Below are 21,054 nucleotides of genomic sequence, written 5' to 3'. Positions count from 1 at the left end.
AGCACCTATCATTGAGGATGAACCGTCCAAATCCATACCTGACGAAAGTCAAAAGGTCGAGGTGGCAGTTGACCCGGTCTTGCCTTCGGAGGTTCTATCTTCGAATGATACCATCACAGAAGAGAATAAAGACGACACCGTCCAAATTCTCTTCATCAACACAGACTCCAACGAACAAGGGGGAAATTTGCCCATTCCTTTATCGCATGAAGGAACTTTGTCAGAGTCATACCCGGCCGTATATTCGGTCCCACCACCAAGCAACCTAGTTGTATCCTTCGATTGGAACCAACTAGGCAGACCCCGGTTGCCAGCAAGCATACCATTCAAAATTATCGTTCAAATATACACAATGGTAATGGCTGGCACCGTCATTGATGAGGGGGCATCTGTGAGTATCCTTTCCTCTATTGCTTGGAAAGCGCTTGGTTCGCCAGCGCTTTTGCCTGAAATGAGAAATCTGACAGGCTTTGATAAAGGAACCAGTCGACCTTTAGGGATCCTCCCTAATGTGCCTATCACATTGAAAGGGAAGACCGTTCAAATGAACGTGATGGTCGTTCAAGGACGCTTGGATTATAACCTACTCCTTGGACGAGACTATATATATTGCATGGGAGCCATCGTCTCCTCACTCTTTAGAGTAATGTGTTTTCCGCATGAAGGAAGAGTGGTCAAGCTCGTGGACCAGCTTTCATTTCCCAGATCACGCATCGCAAATAGTCATATACCTTCCCTAAATGGTCTCTTCACGTAAGAAATGTCTCAACCCACGGTCCGTCCTCCTGATGAGCGCGAGTAATTCAGAGGGATATGACTGGAACCCAGGGGGCATGCGTCCTGGTCTGTTTCGGCAGGAAAACTTTGGGTATAGAATAGGTTTCCGCGGGAGAATATGACTAGTCCGTACCCCGTCCGTGATTGAGACAGGGGTTGTTCTAGAATAAGATTCTTTTGTCAAAGTTATGTGAGTTGGCGGACATCGTCGCTCACCTTTGTTTATCTCGATAGACATCGCCGAAGAAGTGTTTTGTTTGAAAGATTAACAGAACAATCTTTGGGTAACCTGAAAGAGGTAGGCCTCTCTCGGTAAAACAAATTTTTTGGCGGAAGTGAAGTAGAGGTAACCTTGAAACTCTATTTTATACCTGGGTGCATGCAAAACTTTTGGAGCGCAAGCAAGGGGCGGCTATTTATTTTTTTAAATTTTTAGGTCCTCCCTTTAAACCTGTAGGTCTAACCCTTTAAACTCGTAGGATTAGTCGTTCCCGAACTTGCGTAACGAAAGGATGTGGAGCAAAGCTTTGTAAGATGAAGCTCCATAAAAAATAGAATCTTAATGAGACATTCTTATCATATGACTGGATTAATCGAGCAGTTTTAGCACACAGTTCATGCTCGTTAAAAAATAAACGCAAGATCCGAGCAGTTTTAGCACATAGTTCATGCTCGTTAAAAAATAAACATAAGACTGAGTAGTGTTTTTCCGCGTTTAAGCTCGTTAAAAAATGAACTATCTTCCGGTAAATAACCACCGTGAATGTAACATTATCAGCCATTAAAGCCTTGGTCGTGTTTGCACCGTCACCTCCACTTTTCCATTGACCGATCATTCACCTCCATATGATTGTTTACCCATTTTGAGGAATAGCTGCGAAGAGTGATTTCACTAGCCACCCTTGTGACACTGCCGTGATTGGAAAATTCCAACCCGTACCTAGAATTAGTTGCTAACCCGTTTTATCACTCGTTCCTCAAAAGACGAGTCTTCTTTAAGCTCTTTTCATCTGACTCGTAAAATATGAAAAGATTGCCGAGTTTTAGCCTTCCAGCTCGTTAAAGCGACCAGAAGTGCTATCCCTCCTCTAGATTTTAATCTTTTTGGACCTGAGGGATTATTGCACAAAAAGATCGAGTGCTTGTTTTTGTTCGGCTCGTTAAAACTATCGAAAACTCATCCCTTCTATATTGTTTTATACTTTTTCGGACTTAAGGGATTAGATGACGAAAAAGGACTTTCGGAGTTGACTTTACGTACCTTTTCAGACTCTCTAAAAATGAAAAGGACCGAGTTATCTTTGTCGTTAGACTCGTTAAAAACATTAAATAGCGACAAACTTGTCTTTAGACGAGAACGAGTTTCACTATCGCTAGGCTCGTTAAAACATAGTGATGGGCTTGCCCGAAGGGCAAGTTATAGAACAAGCATATGTTATCCTCCTCAAGCTTGACAAAAATAAAGAGGTACTGGTCAGCAATGACTGGGGAAAAATTGGGAGAAACTCAAGAAAACTTTGATGGTAGCAAGTCGCCCTTGAACATGACACTTTTCCTCCGTACCACAGTCGGGTTGGGTTGTTTCATTCACCGGTCACATCACCATGGTCTCGCCATACCATCCATATTTGGGGTAATGCTACCGATCCATCGCATAAGTGTCGCCATATGTTCAAGAGAAGTCATTCAGAAAAGTCACCCGTGTCCCATCCACTACCATACATTATCCTTCATTCTTTTCATGACCGCCACCCTGAATCATATATCATCAGATCGTTTTCACCTCCATCAAAATCATTAGCTCCGTTCCGTGTCATTGATGCAGGATTCATTAAGGCCCTCCTTTGACGGATCGCTTCTTGTCGACATCACCTCATTATCCAAGAAGTTGATCTAGGAACACCCCCTTCAGTACTTTGAAGCTTGCATGCCTCAATGGCAAGTTTCTCACTTCCGGCGATAGGTATACATCAATGACCTTCGACCGAAAGATTTTGCGTGGTGTTCGACGCCAAGTCCTTTATTCACACCACGTGAATTGTACTGCAGTACCTTGAGGGTCATTATCATTATCGGTGATTCCTCTCGCGCTTGTTAACGGTTTACCTCATTGACTGGTAATCAAGTGATGTCTTTCCATGTTCGACTTCAGAACATTTCTCACATGGATCGACTTGTACGTAGAGTGAAGATCGAATGATTTTGAAGACCCCGGATCTAGTTTCATCCATCCGGGCTGCGATATATATTCAGGAAAGATAAAGACATTGACATGTACATCATTGCAGCAGATAATCATCCTACAAAGGATGATAATTTCATCAAAATTATCAGTCTACCATCAGACGATTGTCTGTTCTATGTACAGAAAAATGAATTTATAAAGCTGAGCATGGGAATGCCCACCTTAGCTAGATCATAAAAGTAGTATGAAAAATAATGTATTGTATTGTATCTTATTACAGGTCTCCTCCCAGCATTGGATGAACTTCGGATCCTCCTAATAAAGCATTTCACCCGATAAACAGCCTCATACTTTAGGGGGCAACTGTTATAGACATTTTTGTGCCTTACAGCTATAAGCATGAAATGTCCATAATCCAAGGGATCCAAGTCCCTAAACATGTTGTTCCTACCCCTAGAGGAACAAGGCTAACAAACCACAGCAATTCACAGAAGTTCTCCACCAGAAACTGCTCAAAAACAAGTCAATTCAGGATCAATTCAGAGGCTCCACTAACTGTCTGCGCTGAAATGCAGAGATTGCACTGGCTAGGTGCACTGCAACGCAGGTAGAAGCACTACCAGGGTGCGCTGAGAGGGAAATGACAAATCGCAAGTTCATTCAACGAGGTGGAAAGACCCTGGAAGCTTCTAGAATCTTCTCCAATGACACTTGCCTCAATGAATTCGACTAGTGATGAGTAAGAGGCTCTTAGTCTCCAAGTGGAAGCAAGAACTGACAGAGGGAGAGGACACTAGTCAGATCTCAAGCTGACTCATCCTCTCTCCAAACATCTATATATGGATCTCTCCTCCATGAGATCTAGGAGGCTGGAATTTTGTTATTGCAAAGAATTGTTGTTGGTTTGAGATTGGAATCATTGGGTGCTTAATGCTTTGAAGGGAGGTGAAGATAGGAATTTCATTTGCTGGGAAGGAGATGCTGGATTGGAACTCTTTTGGTTGTATCTCCTCCTGAACCTTGTTATTCATCAATAAAGCTATCTTGGTTTCTCCTATATGCTGATGTATCTTTGATGTATGATTGCATTAGTGTATTTGGTTTATTTCTAATCCTGAACTAGTTATGAATATGAATCTATGTCTTCGTGTAGTGTTCCCTTCTTGTGATCTTGCAGGAACCTGTTGAAGTTGGGCGAGCGAGAAGGCAAGTAGCTGGGAACTCTCAAAGAGAAGAGAAACCAGATCGAGGGACAAACGGAAGACACCGGTTAGTCCATCCATCTCTCTTCATTCTTAATTCATAAAGGAAGAATACTAGAATAGCTATTTCTGTTTGTTGCTAAGGCACTGTCACACCTTAGGTGGATAGGATCGTCCTGCATAGGCATTTTTACCCCACAACAACATGCACCACTCATAGAGTGCCACATGGTGGAGGTGACCTGAGCATGACATCATCCCATAGGACAAACCATAGAAGGTTCGAGTGATGCATATAGAAGAGGTGCTTAGGATGATGTAAGCGAGATACCACAATCTTGCGGGAGGCTGGATTTACATAGAGTGAAAGTTCGTGGGCAGATCTACCGCTACATATCCCCACTATTTCATCGATGTAAATGTGACAGGGACAATTGCTCAAAAGTTAAAGTGAATAAGGGATGGTGCAAAGTGCGTTTATCATGCCACTAATCGCAAGATTGATGATGAGGATTAATTGCACTACACCCTGCTCTCAAAACTAGAAACCACCAACAAAGGGGGGCACAAACCACAACTCAGGTTTTTCCCACATACTAGGCAAATGTGAGCATGATGTCATCTTAACATGATTTTGATTCGATGATGGCTACAATGGGTGGACCCATGGGACATGTTAGCCTGCAGGGTAGATCCCAGAAGACTTTAAAGGGAACAAAAGAAAAATGCCAAGAGGATATCTTCGAGACATGTCAACAAGACAATGCATAAGTGACATCCAATGAGATAAGAGGGGAGTGTTATTAGGAAACCTAGTGTCCACTCCGAGCTGCTAGTCCCACTGAGACTGGTAGCTATCTTAGAAACAAACTAACTAAAACTACTTTCGTTTTCCTTTATGATAAGTAGATAAGAGGGGAATGAAGGACACCAACCTCAGTCTTGCGCTTGGTTCCTTTCTCGGTTCCTCTCCCTTCTTTTGACAGATCCTCGCTGCTCCTCTCTCGTCAACACAGCTTCAAAGAACACCTGTGGAATGAAAGCAACATAATACTATCGAAGAACAGAGATCTACAATCATAAACAATATAGGACCAGATATATATTCACCACACAAAAGCATATATCATCAAACATACAAGAATGTGGAGGAAAACTTGAATAGCTTTATTAATATCATGAATAAGCAAAGAGGATTACAACCAATTGTTCTGATCCCAACGTCATCCTCTCAGCAAGAAGCCCTTCTTCACCTTATGAAAAGCTTAGATCACCCAACACTATGATGTTACAACAAGAAACCAACAGCACTTCCTTACAAGATACAAAATTCCAGCCTCTAACCTCTGGATCTCTGGGATGAGAGATCTATATATAGATATTTGCAGAGGTGTGAGTCAGCTCTGGGTTTTTGATTAGTGTCTTCTCTCTGATAGTTCTTGATTCCACTTGGAGATCTCATTGATCTCTTACTCATCCTTGGGCGATTCTGAGAGGCAAGTGTCACAGGAGAAGTTTCTGGAAGATTCCATGATCATCCACCTCGCAAACTGTCTCTGCCACTTGTCTATTCTCATTCATCGCACCCTATAGAAGGAATTTTCAGTATGCATTGCACTTCCTGTGTGTAGTAGGTGCGATGCATCTCACCCTCAGCACTGAGCAATCAATATGGTCCAGTTTTGACCATTTCTGAGTAGTTTTTCATGGAGAACTTCTGGGAGATGATGTAATCAACTGACCTTGTTATTTTAGGGTATGAAACAACACTTTTAGGGACTTAGGAGCCCTTGGTTTATGGACATGTATGATTGGGGTTGCAGTGCCCAAAAATGTCTATAATAGTTGCCCCCTAAAGCATGAGGTCGTTAATCTTTTGATGTCAGGTGAAATGCTTTATCATGAGGATCTGAAGTTTTTTCGAGCTGGAAGGCGACTTGTAATAAGGTACAATACAATACATTATCTTAATAATATTTTCATGATCTGGTTGAGTCGGGCATTCCCATGCTCCGATTTATAAATTCATTTTCATGTCCGTAGGACAGACAATCGTATGTGTGCAGACTGATGATTCTGCTAGAGCCATCATCCCTTAGTTTGGATGATTATCTGTGCAGCAATGATGTACATTTGATGTCTTTATTTTCTTGAATATATATCGCAGCCCGGATGGATGAAACTAGATCTGGGGTCTTCAATCTAGTTTGGTCTTCACTCAAAGTACAAGTCGATCCATGTGAGAGATGTTCTAGAGTCGAACATGGAAAGACGTCGCCTAATTACCAGCCAGTGATGTAAGCTGTTAACAGGCGCGAGAGGAATCACCGATAATGATGATGACCCTCAAGGTATGACAGTACAATTCATGTGGTGTGAAAAAGGGACTTGGCGTCGAACACCACCCAAAATCCTTCGGTTGAAGGCCATTGATGTAAACCTGTTGTCAGAAGTGAGAAACTTGCCATTGAGGCATGCAAGCTTCAAAGTACTGAAAGGGTTGTTCCTAGATCGACTTCCTGGATAATGAGCTGATGTGGAAAAGAAGCGATCCATCATAGGAGGGCCTTAATGAATCCCACATCTATGACACGGAATAGAGAAAATGATTTTAATGGAGGTGAAAACGATCTGATGATATAGGGTTCAGGGTGGTGGTCATGAAAGAATGGAACATGAATGTATCATAGTGGATGAGACACAGGTGAATTCTCTGAGCGACTTCTCTTGAACATACTGGCAACACTAACATGATGGATTAGTAGCATTAACCCCAAATGTGGATGGTGTGATGGACCAATGGTGATATGACCAGTGAACGGAACAACCCAACCCGACTCAGATGCGGAGTGAAAGTGTCATGTTCAAGAGCGACTTGCTACCAATAAAGTTTCTTCAAGTTTTCTTCCCAATTTTTCCCCAGCCATTGCTGACCACTACCATTTATTTTTGTCAAGCTTGAGGAGGATAACATATGCGCGTTCTATAATTTGCCCTTCGGGCAAACCCATCGCTATGTTTTAACGAGCCTAGTGATAGTGAAACTCGTTCTTGTCTGTATGGACAAGTTTGTCGCTATTTGGTTTTAACGAGTTTAATGACAAAGATAACTCAGTCCTTTTCAATTTTAGAGAGTCTAGAAGGGACATAAAGAAAACTCCAATAATCCTTTTTCGTCATATAATCCCTTAGGCCCGAAAAAGTATAAAATAATACGAAAGGGATGAATTTTCGGTAATTTTAACGAGCCGAACAAAACAAGCGCTCGATCTTTTTGTGTAATAATCCCTCAGGTACTAATGGATTTAAATGTAGAGGAGGGATAGCACTTCCAGTCACTTTAACGAGATGGAGTGGCCAATTTCTCGGCAATCTTTTCATATTTTACGAGTCAAATGAAAATAGCTTAAAGGAGACTCATTTTTCAAGGAACAAGTGATAAATTCGGGTAGCAGCTGATTCCAGGTAAGGTTTGGAATTTTCCGATCACGGTAGTGCCACAAGGATGGCTAACAGGATCACTCTTCGCAGCTGTTCCTCAAAAAGGGTAAAAAATCAAATGGAGGTGAATGATTGGCCAAAACAGAGTGGAGGTGATGATGAGAACACGACCAAGGTTCAAAGTTTGATGATAATGCATTCACGATGGTTATTTACCGGAAATTGGTTCATTTTTTAATGAATGAGCTTAAACTCTGGGGGAAACATTTTCTCATTTCTTATGTTTAATTTTTAACGAGCTTGAACTCCACATAAAAACTGCTTGAGGCAGGTTTATTTTTAACGAGCTTGAACCCTGCGGTAACACTGCTCATGATAAATTTGCATGCCCCCAACATAATAACGCAAATCAAGGTGCATGCCCCCCAAGCTTCATTGCATTCAACATGGTGGTTGGAATGAAGGTTTACCTTCGAGGTCTTTTGAAAGACTCGACTTAGATAGGGAGTTGTTTCATTTTTTAATGAGGTTGACACAGTAAAAGAACTATCCTCATAATCCACCATATTTACAGTATTTGATAGAAAATCAAAAACTAAAGGATGATTAAGGTTGCTAGAATAATCTTCGTGGTAATCCGGAGGATGGGAATGATGGTGGTAATCTTCCCATGGTGCCTCTTCTATCATCATTGACGGATTGATTCCTTCGTCTGTAGAATCTACATGTGACCAAGGATCTGAAGAGGTGCCATATTCCTTAGACCTATCTATCCAAACACTCGATGAGCGTTGATGTAGGTTTTCCCCCTAGACCAAGAAAATTGATTGCAACAATATTTCTATTAGGGCGATGATCCATGCTAGCAAAATGTTCAGGAATCCTTTGAATCTAGAAGATACCATATTGCAGGTCTCCACTGTTGCCACTTCTGCCAGATTGTTTGGAGGCGGTAGGGCAAAAGTCCCCATCAATGTAGGGTCTTTTAGTAGACCTACTCCGATATTTTGAAGCAAATGAGGGCTTCCGTGGATCATTGGAATGCTTCCCGTAACTTGTGAATTGTTGGGGAGAAATTTTTGTTGGTCGACGATTGTAATTCCTCCTTGGAAAGGAAATGCAATCTTTCTGAAGTATTTCGACACAACGGCAGCCATAGCATATATCCATGGCCTTCCCAGTAGGATGTTGTAATCGAGGTTTCCATCGATAACTTCAACATCTATTTCTACTGTTTCCCCCCAGTTCAACTTGCAAGTTACCTAAAATCCCATATGGAGTGTATGTTCGTCCATCAAATGCTTTTAATGTTGTCGAAGATCGCGACAAGGGTGGAGATCCTAAAGTTTTCCAGCAACTCATCGACATAATACATGTAGATGCCCCCTCATCAATAATTGTTCAATGAACAGTTTTGTTGAGGGATTTCACTTGAATAAGGAAAGCTAGTTGAGCTGGTAACTGAGGGTCATATCCTTTGTGATTAAAGGACACAAGATTGGAATCCATTGGGTCAATCCCACCTATTGCTGATAATAAAGCCTACTTTTGCGAGGGGAAATTTTGTAGTACCTCAAGTGTCAACATAGCGGATGGCGATTGTGCCAGATCTTCCACTATATTATAATGCTATGCTGCTCTGGCACGAGGATTAAATGTTGATTTGTGTAGTACTCCCTTTGGTGGCTTTATCGTTAGCTCTGGAATGATGGGCGGCACAACTTCTGTCGAAGTTGTTGTCGAACTACTAGGTTGATATTTATCCTTATTGTTCGATAGCTGTGGATTCCTGTAATCTTTATTCCTTGTCGTTATAAAAGCATCATTTTGCTGCTTCGAAACCGACAACATTATCACTTGGGACGGGGAAGCATTATCACTGGCAACCAGATTTGTTCCTGGATTTGGAAATGGATCAGTTAATACCGTCGAGATTTTTGAATTCTTGAAGAATTTTTTAAGCTCATCTTTATATGGACAATCTCTTATCCAATGATCCTCATCACATATAAGACATGGACAATTTGGTTTCTTATCTCCAGAAGGGTTTGCAGAAGATTTTTCAGGTGATGATTCCTCCTGTTTCTTCTTCTTCCCCCTTTTTTTCTTCTTGCCTCCTGGTTGCTTAGTTTCATTGCCTTTGTCAGTTGAGACGGCATTTACTTCCGAGGTGAGAAGTTCCTCATTTGCATTTTGACTAGAAATCTTACGGGCCTTTTTAGATGTAGCCTTTGTCGATTTCATGCTTGTCGTACCTATCACGCCATTGCCGGCATGAGAGTCATTGTTTGATTTGGGAGGAGGAGGAATGGAAAATTCTGGTCTGGGAGCATCAGGGATTTTATCGTAGAGCGTGCCAGACTGAGTATAAATCAAGTCTAAATATTGCGCATGAGCAATAACTTGCTCTTCAGTTACAACTCCTCCCTTTGCCACATCTTCTGTAATGGAAGGTAATAATGACTTAATAAACCATTCAGCTAAAAGCTGATCAGGAAAGTACGTTTTTACCATTCTACGATGACGTCGCCACTCATGAATATGATCAGATATGTGAGTGGCCATCGTTTGCTTGAAATTTGTAAGAAGTTCTGTTCCCATTTCGTACCTTATAGGTAACTGAAAATGGGTTAAAAAGGTTGTGGCTAGGGTACTGAAGTTATCAAGCGAAGCTCTAGGTAATTCGATATACCATTTTGCTGCTGGACCAGTTAACATTCTCTGAAAAAGGTGAAGCCTAATCGAATCATGGTTTAGGGTGTTTGACGAACACCACAGATGAAAGGTCATCACATGATTCGACGGGTCTTCACCCGGATTTATATTAAATTTAGGAATATCTAACGGAAGTTTATGCAGAATCGCTAGCCACCAAGGGGCATAAGCAATTGGGTCGTTCATTAGCCGATTTAGATTCGGTAACTCTAAAGTCACCACGAAGGGAAACTATTGATTTAGGTTTGGCGAAGCATACCCAGGATAAGATGGAATTTCCTGAGCAGTTGGTCTTTGCATACCGGCATAATGCATTTGGTGCTAGTAACTTTGGTAAGGTTGGTGGGCATAACCATTATGGAATGGTTGATATTGACCGTTTTGAATATACGGCTGCCCATTATTTGCAAAGATTTGTTGCTCAGATCCTTGGTAAGCTTGTTGGAATTGTGGTTGTTGATATTGCACCAGCCATGGTTGTGAAGCCATGTGCTGTTGTCCAATATTGGCTGTTTGACCAAGATGAGGGGTAATTGTACCCGTTTGGGCCTGTGTCATTCCACTAGTTGGCGATTGTGGTTGAGTCGCAGGGATAAGAGGCTGTTGCATTACAACCTGAGAAACCTGAGGTTGGCATACAACAAGCAACGCTTGTACTTGCGACACCGTCACAATAGCCGGCGTAGTTGGTATATTTGACATAAGTAAACATTGTTGCATCGAGTATACAACTCTTGGTTGTTGAAGCGGTATCGGCACCCAACCACTAGATGTAATTCCAGCATAACCAGGATTTTGTTGTGAACTCTCGTATGGTTGTTCCCCCGAAGGAGACAATGAAATGGTATATTGCCCCCCATATGGCAGTAATCCGGTATTCAAAGGAATGACTTGCCTTTGATGACCGGATTGCCCAAATTGACACCGTGAAGTATCAATTTGCTGAGACTCAACATAAGAGATTCCGGATATTATTCTGGATGAACAAACGGGAATGGACCATACTGTTGAAATAGCCCCTGAGTGGGCCCCATCTAGTGATTGAGAGCTAGTTGGGACACTTGGTATGTCGGCGAACATTGTTGGAGTGACAGCAGGAAGTTCTGCCGTCGTTGTGTCAGATGACATAGTCCTAGATGTCGACAGTTGTTCAGACATTTCTAGTCTATCCAAAAGATTTCCTAGCTATTCTATAGGAGCTTCCGATAACGGTAGACTAATTTTTGATGAAGAAGGATATAGGGTGATCCCGACTCCAAATTGCGATGGAGTACTAGATGGAGGATCCTCCACAATCTCTTCTATAGCAATCAGACCAGGTGGAAGAGGTAGACCGTCAAGTCTGTAAAATATTTCTGGTGCCGAAGAAGGTATAGATTCTGCAGCGACAGATTTTTAGGGAATAACACCTTCCGAATCAGCTGTAGATGGAGTTGGTTCAGTAAAGGCTCTACTGTCCTTTGGTGGCTGCGGAACTTCTTTTGTAAAGGCAGGGATACCAGAAATGTTTGGAGTAATCGGAGTCTCCGATGGTGTCGGAATACTTGTTCCAACTTTACCAGGGGAGTTTGAACCGGTTAAACGAGTTCGCTTCATCCGTAATAGTTTTGATTCTGGAGACAAAGACGGTTGACTCGTAAGCCTCTGCGAATGATGGGGTTTCAATTGACTTTCTTCCACGATTGCGGATTACTTGATCAACTAAAAATTAAAAGGGAAATATGTTTCTGAATTAAATGAATTTTAGACGCTTTGACACAACTTGTTTTTTCGATTTTTAAGAGTCGAGAAAAAACAAAAGATGACTCTAGTTGCCTTCGATTTTTAATGAGCTTGAAGTGACAAGTGCTTAGCTAGACCTTTTCCTTTAAGGAGTCTGAAAAGGAATGAAAGAGACTGCTCTGGAAGTCTAGACAGAGGGATTACCAAACCAATTGCAAAACTACAGAATACTTTTTACGGTACGACAATCAATCTTCCCGAATGCTGTGTTCAGTGCATTACGATCGATAGGGCGACAGACACGGATTCCTATGGATAAAGGATGTAGCCTATTGTGGTCTCCCAATATATACTCAACGGTACATGGGAGCACAAGTCCGTACTGGAACTTGTCGTCTCAAAGTGGAGGAATCACCCAACCAGCAATGAAGACAACAGTTACCAGGCTTTACGATGCCGGAATACGTCTCTAGCCTAGACTTCTAAATGTTGTGTGTTAGGTTCCAAAGCGTTTTTAGATTCATTAAATTTATTTTACAGTTGATCTTTCTTAAGAAATTTTCCTTTCAGGTTCACAGCGTGATGTAGATATACATTTCCTAAAATGCAGTCTAAGATGATAAACACTCATTTAATCTTCTTATTGCAATGAAAATCCTAGCTACCAAAGAAAGAGAGATGATTTTCTTTCAACATAGAGCAGAGAGCACACACTATATGAATTGTCCCAAATCAAACCAACAAACAGTCTAAATGCAAATGCACATGCATGTATTTTTCAACCTTCTTAATGTGTGAATGATAAAAAGAAAGCTACGCGCAAATCTTAATTATTTTTCAAAGCGACATTACTAACAAGCTTCTTTTCAAGACAAAATGAAGACACTGACGACACTTTGCGATTTAGAATTGAAAACTTGCTTTTGACACTTGAAAAATTACTAATTCAAATCAAATACAAGAGTAATAGTGTAATCGACTATCAAGAACAATCAGATTCTCTTCTATGACTAAAAACGACACTTGCGACACTTCCAAATCAAGAAACGACAGTTCAATTACGCTACTTCTTTGTAAAAGAGAACTGAAAATGGCTCACAATACATAAAAACATTTACAGCTCTTTGCACAATGGAGGCGGAATAATGGAAAGGAAGGGGGTTTACACAGAGGTATACTGACTACAGACAGCAAAACTCCTGAATAGAGCTGAAAAGAGTGAAGAAAAACCAAAGTCTGGAGGCAAAATTAGCCTTCTCTGACCATCGCACCTGTTACACAAGGATTCCAATATGCATCCCACCTACTGCACATGGGAAGTGCGATGCATACTGATATCCTTTAAGAGAGGGTGCGATGGTATAGTGCGAGACTTTTGATCCAGTTCTTGATCACAGTTTGCAGCACAATTCAGGGATTTAGGCCGAGCAAGTGATAATCAGTAAATAAATCACAGGGGTAGATCTAAGGAGGTTACTAGAGCCACCACAAGGGCAATTAGGATGTTTATAAATCAATTGTTCAGTTTATAAACAAAACTCAGAGATAGATTGAAGAAGCATTGATCTACTTTGCACTTTCATAGCAAATGCAGTTCAAAGGCTAGCTGGCTTGACTTCAGGCTCCGTCTGTAAGTTTATAAAATGAACAAATATAGAAAAGTAAACAAACTATTCGCTCCCCAGCGGAGTTGCCATTTTGTTATCAGGAAATCTAGTGTCCACTCGGAGTTGCTAGTCCCACTAAGACTGGTAGCTATCTTAGAAACGAACAAACTAAAACTACTTTCGTTTTCCTTTATGATAAGTAGATAAGAGGGGAATGAAGGAAACCAACCTCAGTCTTGTGCTTGGTTCCCTGCTCGGTTCCTCTCCCTTCTTCTGACAGATCCTCGCTGCTCCTTTCTCGTCAACACAGCTTTAAAGAACACCTGTGGAATGAAAGCAGCATAATACTATGAAGAACAGAGATCTACAATCATAAACAATATAGGACCAGATATATATTGACCACACAAAAGCATATATCATCAAACATACAAGAATGTGGAGGAAAAATTGAATATCTTTATTAATATCAAGAATAAGCAAAGAGGATTACAACCAATTGTTCTGACCCAGCGTCATCCTCTCAGCAAGAAGCCCTTATTCACCTCATGAAAAGCTTAGATCACCCAACACTATGATGTTACAACAAGAAACCAACAACACTTCCTTACAAGATACAAAATTCTAGCCTCTAACCTCTAGATCTCTGGGATGAGAGATCTATATATAGATATTTTCAGAGGTGTGAGTCAGCTCTAGGTTTTTGATTAGTGTCTTCTCTTTGATAGTTCTTGATTCCACTTGGAGATCTCATTGATCTCTTACTCATCCTTGGGCGATTCTGAGAGGCAAGTGTCATAGGAGAAGTTTCTGGAAGATTCCATGATCATCCACCTCGCAAACTATCTCTGCCACTTGTCTATTCTCGTTCATCGCACCCTATAGAAGGAATTTTCAGTATGCATCGCACTTCCCATGTGTAGTAGGTGTGATGCATCTCACCCTCGGCACTGAGCAATCAGTATGGTTCAGTTTTGACCATTTCTTAGTAGTTTTTCATGGAGAACTTCTGGGAGATGATGTAATCAGCTGACCTTGTTCTTTTAGGGTATGAAACAACACTTTTAGGGACTTAGGATCCCTTGGTTTATGGACATGTATGATTGGGGTTGCAGTGCCCAAAAATGTCTATAACAGGGAGGACCCCATGAGACCCGTCATCCTGCAAGGCTCATATTGGAGGAAATAAAAGGGCACATGTTAATTGTGCTAGGATAATGGCACCAATGGATAAGTATTATGTGCCACTATATAGGTTTTATGCAACTTTATGACCAGAATCATAGAGGAAAATAAGCCCTCTGGGCTTAAAGGTAAAGAGGTTCCCAGGTGCTAGTTTGCAGTGGTATTATAGAGTTTTCACCTACTACTATGTGTTACACTAAAAAATGTCACCATGACTATTTACAGTTAGTATGGCTCAATCAACAGTCATGCTACCCTCTTAGGCAAGTCTTATGCCTCTGCTCTCCATGTCAAACTCCAAAAAAGAGAGAAAGTCTTGTATAAATGTATTTATCTCTGGGGACGCAGGTTCTCTCAACCTTACCTGCGGGGACGCTCCCAATGTTCACAAAAGTTGCGTCCAAAGACGCTCTGTATGTAAAGGGACAGGTGCGTCCCCCTGTAAAGGTTAGAATGCGCAAGTTTCATCTTTAAAAAGTTACTTGTGGTCATTTCTAGAGCATTCTAGAAGGTTGTTCGACGTGTATTGGGCGCCTCGAGATGGTTCATGCACTCCTATCAAAGAGGAACTTATCCCATCAATAAGGGAGCTATCCCACCCAAAGAGGGGATTATCCCATTGATGGTGGACCTGATTAACATCCTCTTGAGCACTATAAATACAGGCATTGGGCCAGAAGGAGGGGAGGTTGAAGCTATACATTTTCTAAGGGTAAATGCTGCAGGAATTAGGACTCCCATTTAGAAGCTTGTGAGGAGAGATTGCCATCTTTGCTTGTTCTATTTGGAAGTGGGTGTGCTTTGTCAAAGTAAAGGAGAACTCTTGATGGACCCTGGGAAGGACTTGCACAACACCAAGGCTCAGGTTGTATTTGTTCTTTTTGTTACCTATTAATGCAACTGAGTCCATTCTTCTCAATAACTTGTTGTTTATGAGTTATTTCATGTACTCCTTGGTCTACATGTTGACTATGCTTTGTTTTATGTTATAATCAGGTGCTATTTAATTGTTTGACTGTTGGTGATTACAGGTTTTGGAGAAAAGGAGGAGCTCATCCAGATCAACAAAGCTTGGACTTCTACAACAGCGTTTGGACAAAGGTAAGAACAAAACACTTGATATCTCATATCATAATGCATGTTTAGAGAAGGATAGATCTTATTTGTCTTGTTTGTCACTAGAGAGTCTTAGGCTCCTAGGGAGGTTGGTTGTGTCCGCACAATCGACTCTTTCCGCCTGACAAATTGGCGACTCCACTGGGGAATCCATTAATGTGAAAAGTCTTTTCCTTTGTATGAACTTTGCTCTGAGAAAATTAGTCTATTTTTCTGGTTTTTGGCTCTGTGACTTTTTCTTTGGGTGGGTTAGCTTAGAGTTAGAATCCTTTTAGTTTTTCTTGAGTTTTTCAGTAGGACGCACCCTCTGAGTGCTGCACAGTGCGTCCCTGGACGCACTGTTGCTGTGTGCACAGAGCGGGCCCGCACCTGTTCTAACGGGTCGCCTGCGTCCCCTGCTAAAATTTGAGAAAACTCCATTTTTTGCTTTTTTACTCTTAGATTTTGTTTTTTCTTAGTTTTTACTGCCCAGATTCATTAGTCCCTTGTCAAAGATCTTCACCTGAACTTGTTTCTATAGCATTGAGTGTTTTAGTGGATTTCATAGAAGTTTAAGCCCTAGGGTTTGATTTTTGAGTAGGTCTTGTAGTGACTTTGGCGGTAGAAGTTGTCAAGCCTTAGATCTCTCTGGTTTTGTCAACATTCTTAGAAGTCAGACCTGTCATAAAGTCTACCTGTGTGAGCAACTTACCATTGAGTTGTCTCTTGGGCCAATTTCGGAGTGCTTGTTGTTTAAGTCTTGAATTCCATTTTACAAAAAGAACAAAAAGATTTGAGTTTTGTTTTCACTAGTCTTTTGATTCTGCATTAGCTAGTCCTTGATTTGATTTTGATCAAGTAAAACAACCTAGAATCATCTTTGTGAGCTTTTGCCTTGTTAGGTTTGTTTAGAGTAATTTCTCTTTTGATTTGCTTGTGAGTCAAGTTTTCATAGTTTTTGTAGCTTTTGAGATTGTTTTGTGTTAAGATAGGTTTATATGCTTTATTAAAAAGAGAAAATACAAAAACATCTCCTTTGAAAAGTTTTGTTTCAAGTAGCTTTGAAAGTTTTGAAAGAAAATGAGTTTTTCTTGCAAGTAAAGAGTGGTCATGTTTGTGTGCTTGAAAAGAAAAAGAGAATTGTTTCTTTGATTGTCTTTTCTAAGGAAGTTGTTTTCTCTAAAATTTGCATTCTCTCAACTCTCTTAGTTAAGAATTTCATTGAAAAAGGAAAAGTAGAGTAAATCATCTTAGGTGCATCTTTGTAGTGGTTGGAGTCGAGTCTACACACCATTGGTTTCACTTCCACTACCTTGTGACTTTAAAGAACAACCATAAAAGTAACGCTTAAAGTAAAATCGAAATAGTAACTTTTATTTACTAGGGCTCTGAAGCACCAATTTAGATCAGGCTAGTGTCTTGGAGTAGGTGAGTAATTAACTCTCCAAGACAACAAAACCAAACAAGTAGCTTATCTTGTGATAGATTAAATCCAATTGTCTCATTTGTACTCTGGGAAAGCTCCTCTTAAAGGAGAAGCACGAGCTCGTGTCCGAACCAGTGAGGGGATCATTCCCCCCTCGTTGGGAACGACGCCAGACACGCACGTATTACAAACGGTAAACCTCGGATTAACCATTGTCGAGGAGCCAGGGGTCACTTGTCGGTAAACCTTGGATTATTGTCAAGGAGCCGGCAAGGGGATTGAGCTTGCTACTCTGCCCTTGCGTGCTGTCGGAGTTTAGACTGTTCCCCCAGGTGCATTTGTTGCGGTTGGTAACCTTAGTGGCCATTATCTTTAGGATTCTACCGAGGTGACGGTGGAGGGAAGGTCCCACTGTACCTGGAGCAGACGTCGGTTATACTCACTTGGATTTTCTGGGGGGTTCACTTCACTCGAGACGGTTAAAGTGGAGGAACTTGGTCCAGTCTATTCATTAAGCAGGTTGCCGGGGTAACTGTTCCACCTGCCATTTCTGTACTGAATCCAGCGAGGTTGGGCTTCATCACCAACTAGCGCTTTTGGTCCGGAAGACTACTGTTTGTGTTTGGTTTGACGCCCTAGATTCTTTAGGCGTGTGATTCAAATTTGTTTGGTTCTTTAGAGACTTTAGGTGGTTTGATTTGAAATTTTACTTTGTTTTCGTGTGTAGTAGTTAAAAGTTTTTAGCTGTGGCGGAATTACCGAGACAGTCCCATAGACTTCGGGGCCAGTCTCCTGAAGTTGTTTCTGTGGCCGAATTGTTGAGAAGATCCCGTAGACTTAGGGGTGAACCTCCTCAAGACGAGTCCAATCATCTAGAAGGTTTAAAGGTCCTTGTAACTCCTCCTAGTGGCAGTAGAGTAGGTTCACCTGAAGAAGGAGAATCTTCCTTGGTGGTCCATCCAGATTACCAAAGTTTAGAGACAGGGTATAATCCCGAAGCTGTTACAGTTTCTGAGCTTGTTGGTAGTTTTTCGTCTGCTAGTGATACAGGCAAAGAACCAGAAATATCCGAACCTGTTACTCCAACTCCTAGTGTTCCTGATTCACTGAGAATAGAAAGAATTATCACCGAAAATCTTCCTGTTGGTTTGATTGCTATTGAAGAACTTATTCCAGAGGAAGAAATAGGCGTCTCTGATCCTGAAGATCAAATTACCCTTGATCTAAGGGAGCGTGAATCTATCTTTTACAGTCCTCCTAGAAGTACTACTTGGTACCTTTCGTTAACCAATTATTTAGACAACTTTGGGCTAGGTTTTTCTACACCTCGTACTCCTTTTCCACCTAGAGGTATTCATACTCCTGTAAATATGTCTGGTCAGTCGTCCGTGTTTACACAAAGTCCTAAATCTTTTTTACATGGCGGTCCTTCTATTCCTACTGGGTATCAATCTCTTTCTGGTACCTTTGCGGGAGCATCTCCTCAACCCGTTGATCATGGGTTATTATTGGAAACAGTGGTAATGTACCATTGGGTGTAGGAGACATTTACATGATGTCAGGTTCAGTTCCCGTTTCTCAACCTCAAGGTGGCCAATTACCGCCTGGGGGGCAACCGCAGTTAACGCCTGGGGGGCAACCTCAAGGTACACAAATCGTGTGGGGGGGGCAACCTCAAAGTCAGTATGTACCTATGGTGCAATACGTGCCTCAAGGTCAACCCCAGCCTCAATATGTACCCCAGGGTCAACCTCAGTATCAATATCAACCTCAAGGATGGCAACCTCAAGGGTATCAACCCCAAGGTTATCAACCTCAAGGGTACCAACCTCAAGGTCAAGGTCAACCCCAGTATCAGTATTTACCTCAAGGTTATCAACCTCAAGGTCAATACTCGAGTCAAGGTTATCAACCGCCTCAAGGTCAGCCATATGTTCCAAGTGTGGGAACTGCACCTTACAATTATCAATCCTACCCTCAATCCGGTTATGGATCTCAGTATCCTCAACCTGTTACGGGTCAATACCCTGGAATGTTAGTGTGGGATCCATCACAGGGTCAATAGGTGTTGCAGCCAAGTATACAGATGGTTCCTCAAGCTGGACAACCCGTAGTTTCTGGTCCAACCCAGCAACCGCAACCTGTCCAGTCAAATGTTCAAACTTCTGTAACTTCGGTAGTTACTCAGCCGCCAATTGCACCTAGTACTCCATCTCAAACGACTGCTGCAACTACCGCTGCATCTACCATACTTACTTTTGGAGTATCGACGGCTGCAGTTTCTACTGTCCCTGTTACCACACCTCAGACATCTTTACTGTTGTCTGGATCTACGATTCAGACCACGGTCCAGATGCCTGTAGGTCAGCCTGGTATAAGTACGGTTGTCACTACTCAACCTCAATTTGTTCAACCTCCGTACCAGGGACAGTACCAACATGGGCAAGCTGTCCAACAACCGGTTTACCAGTATCAACCGTATCCTGGGTACACTTATCAACAACCTCAACAACCCCAGTACGGTCCGGTTAATCCTGGTTTTCCAGGAGGATATAATATCCCAAATGCGACTCCTGTTCCTAGTTATCCTGGATATCCTCCTCCTGGGGCTGGTATTGTGACCCAGAGTTTTAGAGATCCTAACCGGCAGTTACCGTTTATCGCAACTTTGGATTTACCAGACTTGACGCGCCTAACGAACGATCCAATTCAATATCTTCAGTTCTGGCCGCCAATGCCAAATAAGTTGCCCAGTGATATACCCAAGTTCGAAGGTAAGTCTGGAGAGGATCCGTCCAATCACGTGATGACTTACCACCTCTGGTGTGCTTCAAATTCTATCTCGGATGATTCGATCCGCTTACGTCTTTTCCAGCGTACACTCATTGGTCTCGCAGCCAAGTGGTACATTGAGTTACCACGGGCCTCTTTTTACAATTTTAGCCAGTTAGCTACCTCGTTCTTAACTCACTTTCAGTTGCCGGTCAGATACGATAACGGCACGGAGTTATTAACTTCACTAAAACAATCGACGTCCACGTATATTTCTGATCACATTCATGAGTGGAGACGTCGAAGAAGGCTAGTGAAAGTTTTTATCCTGGACCAAATCTTAGCTGAATGGTTTGTCAAATCATTATTACCGAAGATTACTGAAGATGTAGCTAAGGCCGGAGTAGTTACTGAGGAGCAAGTCATTGCTCAGGCACAATACCTTGACTTAGTTTACACTCAGTCGGGTACGTTACACGAGAAAATTCCGGATCTTCCAAAGTCGAATCAAATCGCTGCTGCTCCTTCGGGATCTCATGCCGCTGATGGTATGATTGGTATCGTGAATACAAAGAGCAAGAAGAAGTCTTCCAAGGCTTCAACTACTCCAATTATCACTTTGCCTGATTCTCCGACAGGAGAGTCTTCTCCTGAACTTACCGCCGATATTCACGCTGTAGAGTCATCTACGGCCAAATCAAAAAACGGTGGAAAGAAGAAAGGAAAGAAGAAGGCTAAAGCAGACAAGGCTCCGAAGGAGAAAACTGAAAAGTCGGAAACCAATGACGAAAAGCGCAAACCTCGATATCCTTGTCTTATTTGTGAAGAGGATCATTTTACGAGAGATTGCCCTCATCGGGCCGAGGTTGTGAAAATAGTCAAAGGTTCTCCCACTCCTGCTGTGTTAAAAAATCCATTTCCGGAGCA

This window comes from Pinus tabuliformis, chromosome X (genome assembly GCF_031772625.1).
Source record: "Pinus tabuliformis cultivar Carrire ecotype Pingquan chromosome X, CPIR1, whole genome shotgun sequence".
NCBI classification, from domain to species: domain Eukaryota; kingdom Viridiplantae; phylum Streptophyta; class Pinopsida; order Pinales; family Pinaceae; genus Pinus; species Pinus tabuliformis.
Note: the sequence above shows the minus strand (reverse complement) of the source record.